General features: G+C 44.5%; 1 protein-coding gene across 1 annotated transcript in view; it reads right to left on the bottom strand.

The window, feature by feature from the left end:
• Positions 1-9,683, bottom strand: part of LOC102847007 (protein shisa-6 homolog) — a 631,671-nt gene that overhangs the window by 261,980 nt on the left and 360,008 nt on the right. The window lies entirely within an intron of this gene.

Here is a 9,683-nt window from a genome sequence, read left to right as displayed (position 1 = left end):
GTAATCGGGATGGGTGTGTCAGAGGCGGTGCGGTTGGCGCAGGATAGAGCAGGGTTTAGGGCTGTTGTTCATAGGGTCGCTATGAGTCGGAAACGCCTCGACGGCACATAACAACAACCACAACAACAACTGGTGGTAGTGGTAAGGACTATGCTGTCAACTTACGGGTGTGGATTTGAAGTTACTCCGTAAGAGAAAAATGGGTAGTTTCCTCCCATGAAATTTACAGCCTCTGAGAACTCAGTGGAGGGTCAGCTGTGACTCCATGGCACACAACAACAACAACAACAATGTAACAGAGTTAGTATAAATAGGTGACTTCAAAGACCACTCACGTTTATCTTCTCCTAACTCTGGAGACTAAATTCAAACCACAGTCTCAGTAGCACTGATTGTCTTCCTTGTCAGGAGCCCTGGACCCTGATCTTCACATTACACTGGGTTACATTGTTGTTGTTGTTGTTGTTGTTGTTATGTGCCGTCGAGTCGCCTGCGACTCATAGCGACCCTATGTACAACAGCCCTAAACTCCGCTCTGTCCTGTGCCAATCACACTGTCTCTGACACTCCCATCCCAATTATCCCAGTCACTGAATCAATCCACCTCATAGAGGGCCTTCCTCTCCTGCGCCGTCCCTCCACCCTCCCAAGCATGATGTCACTCTCCAAGGACCGGTGTCTCCTCACTACATGTCCGAAGTAAGTTAGACGGAGCCTCAGAATCCTTGCCTCCAAGGAGCCACCCGGTTTAACCCTCTCCAGGACGAATCTATTTGTTTTCCTAGCAGTCCATGGTATTCTCAGTACTCTTCTCCAGCACCACAGCTCAAAGGCATCAGTTCTCCTTCTATCCTCCTTGGTCATTGTCCAAGTCTCTGATGCATAACAGGTGATTGCGAAGACTATGGCCTGTATCAGATGCACCTTAGTCTCCAGAGAGACACCACTGCTCTTCAGCACTTTGGAGAGGTCCCTAACAGCAGACACTAGATTGCATTCAGAGGTCTAGGAGTTTATTCTGGGGAAACACAATTCCTCAAACATGTTTTGGGGAAGCACAACTCAATCCATAGTAATTACTATCACATAATCCATTAGCCATAACCCTGTCCCCTCTTCGCTCCTCCAGTCACTGCTCAGCGTTTCTGCTGATTTGCTGGCTATGAGGGAAGGAGGCCAAGGGAGTAGGAACTTGGTAAAATTGCAGTTTCAAAGAAATACACATGTGGCCCACAAAACTCTGGGCAGAGGTAAGTGGGAGCTTGAAGTCAATATCTAACTGCTCTGTGAAGTGGCCCATCAAGGCGCATGAACACACCTGCCACCATCTGGTAAACACAGGGTTCCTGACCAGGACCAGGTGGCTGTGAGCTGCTGAGCGCACTTGTCTGTGTCTGCTCACCTGCACTGAGCACTGTTGTAGTTAGACGACCTCTCAGATTCCAGATCAGCCTCTGAGTCCTCCCAGTCACTACCACTGAGCCTTCCCAAAGCTACACAGATTGATTCCAGTTCCTTCTCGGCATGGGTGTCTCCAGCTCCGGCCAGGACTCCAAGCCCTTCCTGAATCTCCCCGGAATTCAGAAGTCACAGGGACACCACTGAGGTCACCATTGTCCCCAGGCACGAGGCAGTGAAGGCCAAGGCAAGGCTCTTGGTGGTGAGCAAGGACGCGGCTTCAAGGAGTTAGAGACAATGTTTGGGTTTGTTTGTTTTTTTTGTTGTTGTTGTTTTAAATTATTCATTTCAATGAAAATTTAGAGACTTTGGATTTCCATTCATTCATGTTGCACTTTTCTCCCCTCCCAACTCTCCCCCTCAAAACACGCCCCTCTTGGAAAAGTAAAAGAAAAATTCTTGCACTGTTTTACAATCCCTCCCCCAGGTCCACTCCACTATGCAGCCTTCGCTCTGGACTCCCATCATGACAAAAATACCTAATCACATATCCCTTTTAAACAGTTTTCTCCTTCATCTGTTTCAATGCAGTATACATTATTGAACCCATCTTTCTCAGTCTCCCCTCAAGCCCGATGTCAGTCCTGTTTTACAACAGTGGCACTATGCAATATTTGTCCTTTTGTGACTGAAATACTTCACTCAGCATAATGTCCTCCAGAGTCACTCATTTTGAATAATATTGCATGAGTTCCTGTTTTCCAGTGCAGCATACTATTCCATTGTGTGAATATACCACAGCTTCTCTACCCATTTGTTGAGGGACACTTAGTTTGTTTCCAACTCCTTACTATTGTGAACAAAGCCACGATAAACATGGGTGTGCAGATATATTTTGTTTTGTTTTTGCAAAAAAAGATCTACAGAGAGAAACAGTGGAAGGAAGTGAGAAGAAAACAGAAGGGTGATCCTAATAAGATTTAGGAAAATGCTGCATCTCTGAAACTAGATCCACAGTCAGAGGATGGAAATGAACTGTCAGGCCAGTCTGCCAATTCAGTTGACTGAACCCTGAAGGAAATGAGTGGAGTAAAAGCCAAACGAGAAGAAAACACTGGGTACTCAGCACAGATGGAGAACGAGACCAAAACGATGGGTGAAAAGAAGTAGCACAGAGACAACACCGTGAGTTTGAAACTATTTAGAATAGAAGAAAGAAAAGAAAAAAAAAGAATCCTTGAGAAGCACTAATTCAACACTAAGAGATTCCTCCCCCCAGCAGATGGAAAACTTTAGTACTTAGATCCAAAGAAAGAATCAAGCATCAGACAATACACCAAAAGGAACCAGTATCTGGACGTAGCCTCATGAAATGTCATTTTAAAATATAAAGCCATTCATGCTCACCTCAGAAAACATTTTGTTGCTGGAACAAAATGCAGTCTCGTGCTGCAATGTCCCCAGGAATGGGTACCATCCTGGGATTGAACACCATTCCTGCAATTGGGGTGCCTCCCCCAGGATCAGGCTCCAGCCCTGGGATCGGCCACCAGCCCCTGGTCCAAGCACGACCCCTGGGATCAGGCATCACCTCCAGGCTCAGGCACCTGCCCTGTGATGAGGCACTACCACCACCAAGATTAAGCACCATCCCTGGGATCAGGCACTACCTTTGTGACTAGGCACTATGCGTGGACTCAGGCTCCATTCCCAGGTCCAGGATGAGCCCCAGGATGGGACACCACCCCTGGGATCGAGCACCATCCCCGGGATCAGTTTCAGACTCTTCAGTTTAGCCTCTTGTGAGTCACAGAGTATTCAAAGGCAGACTTTTCCTGGTCTATCTGTCTGGACCCTCTGCTGAGGCCTATTCAGCATCATGTTGGTGGTGGTGTCAAATGCCACCCAGTTGACGATGCCTCATGGTGACCCTGTGAACAACAGATCGGAACTTGCCCTGTCCTGTGCCATCCCATAATCTCTGACTTTCTTGAACCCACTGTTACAGGCACTGTGCCCATCCATCTCACTGAAGTCCATCCTCTCTCTCACCCAGACTCTCTGTTTTTGCTGCTGAGTTGGAACCAATCCACAGCTGACCCTCCCCTGGGTTTTCAGAGGCTTTATATTGCCAGGGCAGAGATTGCCCATCCTCCCACAGAGCTGCTGGTGGACTGGAATCACATGCCTTTGGGATTGCTGCACAGCTTCTAATCACTAGGCCACCAGAGCTTCCTGTTGTTATTGTTGTTGTTTTTGTTGTTATGTGTTGTCAAGCTGGATATGACTCTTAACGACCCTATATGCACAATAGCTCTGAACCCTGCTCTATCCCGGGCCAGTCTCACTGTCTCTGACACACGTACCCTCATCATTCCTGTTATTTTGTCAACTCGTCTTCATCAGGGGTCTTCCTCTTCTGCGACGTCCCTCCACCCTTCCAAGCATGATATCCTTCTCCAAAGAATGGCCCCTCCTGGCTGCATGCCCAACTCTGTGAGATGGAGTGTCAAAATCCTTGCTTCCAACGAGCAGCCTGGTTTCACAATCTCCAGGACAGACCTGTTCTCCCAGCAGTCAATGGTATATTAAAAACTTTCCTCCAGCACCACAATTCAAAGGAATCAATTTCTCTTCTGTCATCCTTGGCCACTGTCCAACTCTCTGAGGCACAGCAGGCAGCTGGCAAATCTCCATTGTCTGATAAACACGTGAAGCGCACTGACCAGGCCTTCAAACTGGGTGTCCTACATGATCAATGGGAAGTCGGCCACTGAGCTGCAGGGTCCTCCATGAAACACTAAGCTTGTGGAAAGTGGGGTGACTTTCTTAAGAATTCTGAAATGTTCCTTTCCATAGAGGCAGTGCAGTTACACTAGTTAGAGTTCGCTCTCTGGAACCCAAGTGATGGAAACAAGAACAGTACCAATTTAACGGGGTTGTTAAGAAGATTAAATGAACTACTATAAATAAAAATTCACAGTAGTCCTTCTTAGCACTATTTGTTGTTTTTGCTGTTGTTAGGTGCTGTTGAATATGATGCACAGAGACACTATGAACAGCAGATCTGAACCCTGTGCCATCTTCAACATCTCTGACACACTTGAGCCCTTTGCTGCAGTTACTGTGTCAATCCATCTAGTTGAGGGAATTATTTAAGTGCTTGCTCTATTTTTTACAAAGGGTAACAGAAGAGGAAGAATCAATGCCTTTGAGTTGTGGTGCTGGGGAAGAATATTGAACATTTCATGGAATGCCAAGAGAGCAAACAGGCCTGTTCTGGAAAGGATGGAACTAGGTTGCTCCTTGGAGGCAAGGATTTCTAAACTCCATCTCATATATTGGGAATGTAGGGACCTCTCCCTGGAGAAGGACATCATTCTTGGAAGGATGGAGGGTCAGCAAAGGAGAGGAAGACCCTGTAGAAAGGACTGACACAGTGACTGTTGCAAAGATGTCAAGAAAGGTTTGGTGTTCTCCTTCCAAAACATCAGTCATTGAAAACCCTATGGCACACAGTCTACTCTGACACACAAGACAACATGGGCTATTCAGGCTGACTCCATAGAAACCAGGTTTGGACACATTTTAATATAGATGTTTTCATTTCACTTCCTTACTTCAAAATGTTTTCATTTGAAGCCTATATACAGACCAAAAACCAACTGTCTGAACAGAACATAGAAACACCGCATGGTTTAAAATTAGGAAAAGTATGCATCAGGGATGTGTCCCTTCTCCATACCTATTCAATCTGTCCGCTCGGCAAATCATCCGAGAAGCTGGGCTACATGAGGAAGAATGTGGCAACAGGACTGGAGGAAGATTCACCAACAACCTGAATTATGCAGGTGACACAACCTTGCTTGTAGAAAGTTAAGAGGACATGAAGCACTTACTGAAACAGATCAAAGACTAGAGCCTTCTGTATAAGAAAACAAAAATCCTCACCACAAGCATCGTAGATGGAGACAAGGCTGAAGTTAGCAACTATTCTATTTTCCCTGAATGCACAATTATCACTAGTTAGCAGCAGTCAAGAAATCAAAAGACAGGTTGCATTGGGGAAATCTGCTCTCACAGACCTCTCTGACATGCTGAAGAGCAAGGATATCAGTTAAAAGGTCCAGTTGTGCTTGATCCAAACCCTGGTATTTTCAATATCTTTGTACGCACCCGAAAGTTGGACAATGACTGAGGAAGATCTAAGTAGAATGGATGCCTCTGAACTGCGGGGTTAGTGAAGACAATTGAATATACCACTGACTGCCAACAGAACAAACAAATCTGTCTTGGAGTAAAGAGCAACCAGGGTGCTCCTTAGAGGCAAGGATGGGGATACTTTGTCTCACATACTTTGGACATGTTGCCAGGAGTGGCTAGTCCTTGGTAAAAAGGTACCATGCAAGGAAAGGTAGAGGGGTCAGGGAAAGAGAGAACGACCTTCAATGAGATGGACCGACACAGTGATTACACCAATGGACTCCAGCACCACAGGGATGGTGAGGACGGCACAGGACAGAGCAGGGTTGCGATCTGTTATTCACAGGGTTGCTCTAAGTCCTGGTGAACTTGACATCGCTATTTTAGCTTCAAAACCCACTTAAAAGAATGGAGAGGGAAAATGAAACCCTTTTTCATAATAAAAGCCAAAGCTGTCACTAAATAGAGATTGAACAACTAAGGGAAAATAGAAACATACATACAAAAGAATATATAGAAAATCCAACTTAGAGTTAAAACGAAACAAACAGATCATTTGGGAAGCAGCACTTTATGAGGAAGAGTGTGGCATCAAGATTCGAGGAAGACTCATTAACAATTCATGATATGCAGATGACACAATCTTGCTGCTGAAACTGAAGACCTGAAGCACTTGCTGCAAAAAGCAGTCTTTAATATGGATTGAAGCTCAAAATCATGGGGTTAAAAAAAAAGACTCTCACCACTGGGCCAACTGGCAGCACAATATTAGATGGAGAAGAGATTGATGTCGTTAGCAACTACAGCTTGATCGGATCAACACTCTGAACACCAGCAGTCAAGAAATAAAAAGACGAATTGCATTGGGAAAATTTGCCGTCATGGACCTCTCCAGAGTGCTGAAGAGCAATGATGTCAGTCTAGATACAAAGATGTGCCTAATCCAGGCCATGGTTTTCTCAATTACTTGTTATGCTTCAGAGAGTTGGACAATGACTAAGGCTGACAGAAGAATAGATGCCTTTGAGTTGTGGTGCTAGAGAAGAGTCTTGACCATACCATGGACTGTCAGGAAAACAAATAGATCTGTCTGTCTTGGAGAGAGTGAAACCAAGTCTATCCTTGGAGGCTAGAATCTTGAAGCTCCGCCTCACTTTCTTTGAGCACATGGCCAGGAGAGATCAGTCCTTGGAGGAGGACATCATGTTTGGATGAGTGGGTGGACAGCACAGGCCAGAGAGACCACAGAAGATACAGTAACTGGAGCACAATAGTAAAGAGACAGGAGTAGTTCAAGTGCCCATTATCAAGTACAGATCAACAAACAAATGGATAGAAAAACTATGGCACCTTCATACAAAGTAATACTGTGCAGCACTGAAAAACAATGAAGTTATAAAACACTACACAACACATGTAATCGGGGTGTCGGAATTAGTGAGACTGGCTCAGGACAGGGAAGGCTTCAGAGCTGCTGTATATAGGGTCTCTATCCATCACAGGTGACTCAATGGCAAAGATATTCACAAAATAGGAGGCCTATAGAAATCCCTTCCATTCACACATCTGCCTTTACCATTTGGCAGCCTGGCCTTCACATAACAACAATAACATACTATGACAGGTTTGTAAGCAGGAGTGGCATCCACTTCCTAAATAACATGCCTTCGGAAACCCTATGAACTTTGATAAATGTCAATAGTTGTAGAGGGGCTTCAGGCCTTTTGTTTATAGGGTCGTTATGAGTCATGCTAGACTCGAAGGTAATCAACAACAACATTAATAATCTCAGATCAGGGAAGGATTTTTCAGCTAAACCCTCAAAGCACACAAATTACAGGGGAAACTATTTCAAAATTTCAAACTGTGATTGATCTATCAGCAGTATATGAAACCACAAGTCAAAGTCTACAAAATACATGCAGATGGATGTCAAGAGATGTGTGTAACTTAGAATTAATGAGTGAGAAAAACAATTCTATGGGGGGAGGAATAGGCAAAGAGATGAACAGGCATGAAGACTCAAAGGACTAATACATCTGTTAGAGTCACGGCTCTGGTTTCTATAGGGAGATGTATGCACACCCATGTTTACTGCTTTATTATTCACAATAGCAAAGAGATGGGAGCATTTCAAGTGCCCATCATCAAGTACACATCAACAAACAAAAGAACAGAAAAACTATGGTACCTTCATACAAAGTAATACTATGCAGCACTGACAAACAATGAAGTTGTAAAACATTATACAACATAGGTAAGCCATGAAGACATTGCTGTTGCTGTTGTTATGTGCTGTCAAGTCACCTGTAACTCATGGCGACACTATGTGCTCGGAAGCCTGTCGTGTCCTGAGCCAGTCTCACTGACTCTGATATACCTAGTCCCCACTGCCCCAGTAACTGTATAAATACATCTCATCAGGGGTCTTCCTCTTCTGGGATGTCCCTCCATTCTTCCGAGTATGATGTCCTTTTCCAAATACGTCCAAGTCCGTCATGGCCACATGCCCAAAGTATGTGAGATGGAGCTTCAAAATCCTAGCCCTCAAGGAGAAACTTGGTTCATCCTCTCCAAGACAGATGCATTCGTCCTCTAGGTGGTCCATGGTATGCTCAAGACTCTTTTTCAGCACCACAACTCAAAGGCATCAATTCTTTTTTCTATCATCCTTAGTCACTGTCCAGCTCTATGATGAATAGCAAGCAATTGCAAAGACCATGGCCTGCATTAGATGCACCTTAGTCTCTAGACTGATATCGTTGCTTCTTAGAACTCTAGAGAGGTCCTTGACAGCAGACTTCCCCAGTGCAATTCATCTTTTAACTTCCAAACTGCTAGTGTCAAAAGTGTTGTTTGTAGGGGAGCTCTGGTGGCCTAGTGGCAAGGAGCTGCAACTACAATCCCAGAGGCGCATGGTTCGAATCCACCAGATGCTCTGCCGGGGAAGGAGGGACAATCTCCTCCTGTACCAGTAAGATCTGATTTGACGGTACACTCACACAAAAAATAATAAAATAAAATTTTAAGAAAAAAAAAGTGTTGTTCGTGGAGCTGAACAAACTGTCATTGTTAACAACCTCAATCTCTCTTCCATCTGTCGTGGTGCTGTCAATTGGCCCAGTGGTGAGAATCTTTGTTTTCTTGATGTTGAACTTCAATCCATATTGAAGACTATAGTCCTTGATCTTCTGCAGCAAGCACTTCAGGTCCTCCCCAGTTTCAGCAGCCATGGTTGTGTCATCTGCCTAACATAGGTTGTTGATGAGTCTTCTTCCAATCTGATGTTACATTCCTCCTCATAAAGCCCAGTCTCCCAAATGATCTGTTCTGCATATACACTGAAAAGGTATGGAGACAGGACACATCCCTGACCCACTCCTTTCTTGATTTTGGACCATGCAGTATTTCCTTGATCTGTTCTGAAAACTGCTTCCTGTTCCAAGTATAGGTTTCACATAAGCACAATCAAAACAGTATGCTGAGTGAAATGTCTCAGGCACAAAAGGGCAAATACTGCAAACACCACTGTAATAAATTAATTGGCACAGGGGTTTTGTGGAGAGGGAGAAAACAGGAAAGGAGTGGATAATCAACATTGCATTGAAACAGATGAGGGGAAGAACTGTCTGGAAGGAATGTATGATTAGATATCATATGTATTACAAAATCTGGAACAAGAGGTGCATTCCAAAGTGGCTTGGAGAGGGAGAAGGGAGAAGGAGGGAGGGAAATGTGCAACAGTGAGTGAATGGAAACCCAATCTTCCTGCAAACTTTCGTTAAAATCACAATTTAAAAAAAGAGAACTCATTAAGATAAAATGGTTTGTCATTTCACAAATAATCACGGAAATGAAAAGGAAATCCATAATAAGATATTATTTCATACTCAGTTGACCAGCAAAAATTTTACTGTGTGAGATCCGGCGCACTGACAAGGGTGTGGACTGGGGAACAGGAATTCTTGTTCACTTCTGGCAGGCGGATAACCTACCACAACTGCTTTGGAAAGAAACCTGGCAAAGACTCACGGAGCTGAATAGGGATGTACTCATACCACCTTTAGGTACATGCCCAGTGA

This window comes from Elephantulus edwardii, unplaced genomic scaffold, assembly GCF_000299155.1.
Source record: "Elephantulus edwardii isolate Elephantulus edwardi_28Jun2011 unplaced genomic scaffold, EleEdw1.0 scaffold00233, whole genome shotgun sequence".
Lineage (NCBI taxonomy): Eukaryota > Metazoa > Chordata > Mammalia > Macroscelidea > Macroscelididae > Elephantulus > Elephantulus edwardii.
This window is presented reverse-complemented; position numbering and strand designations above follow the sequence as displayed.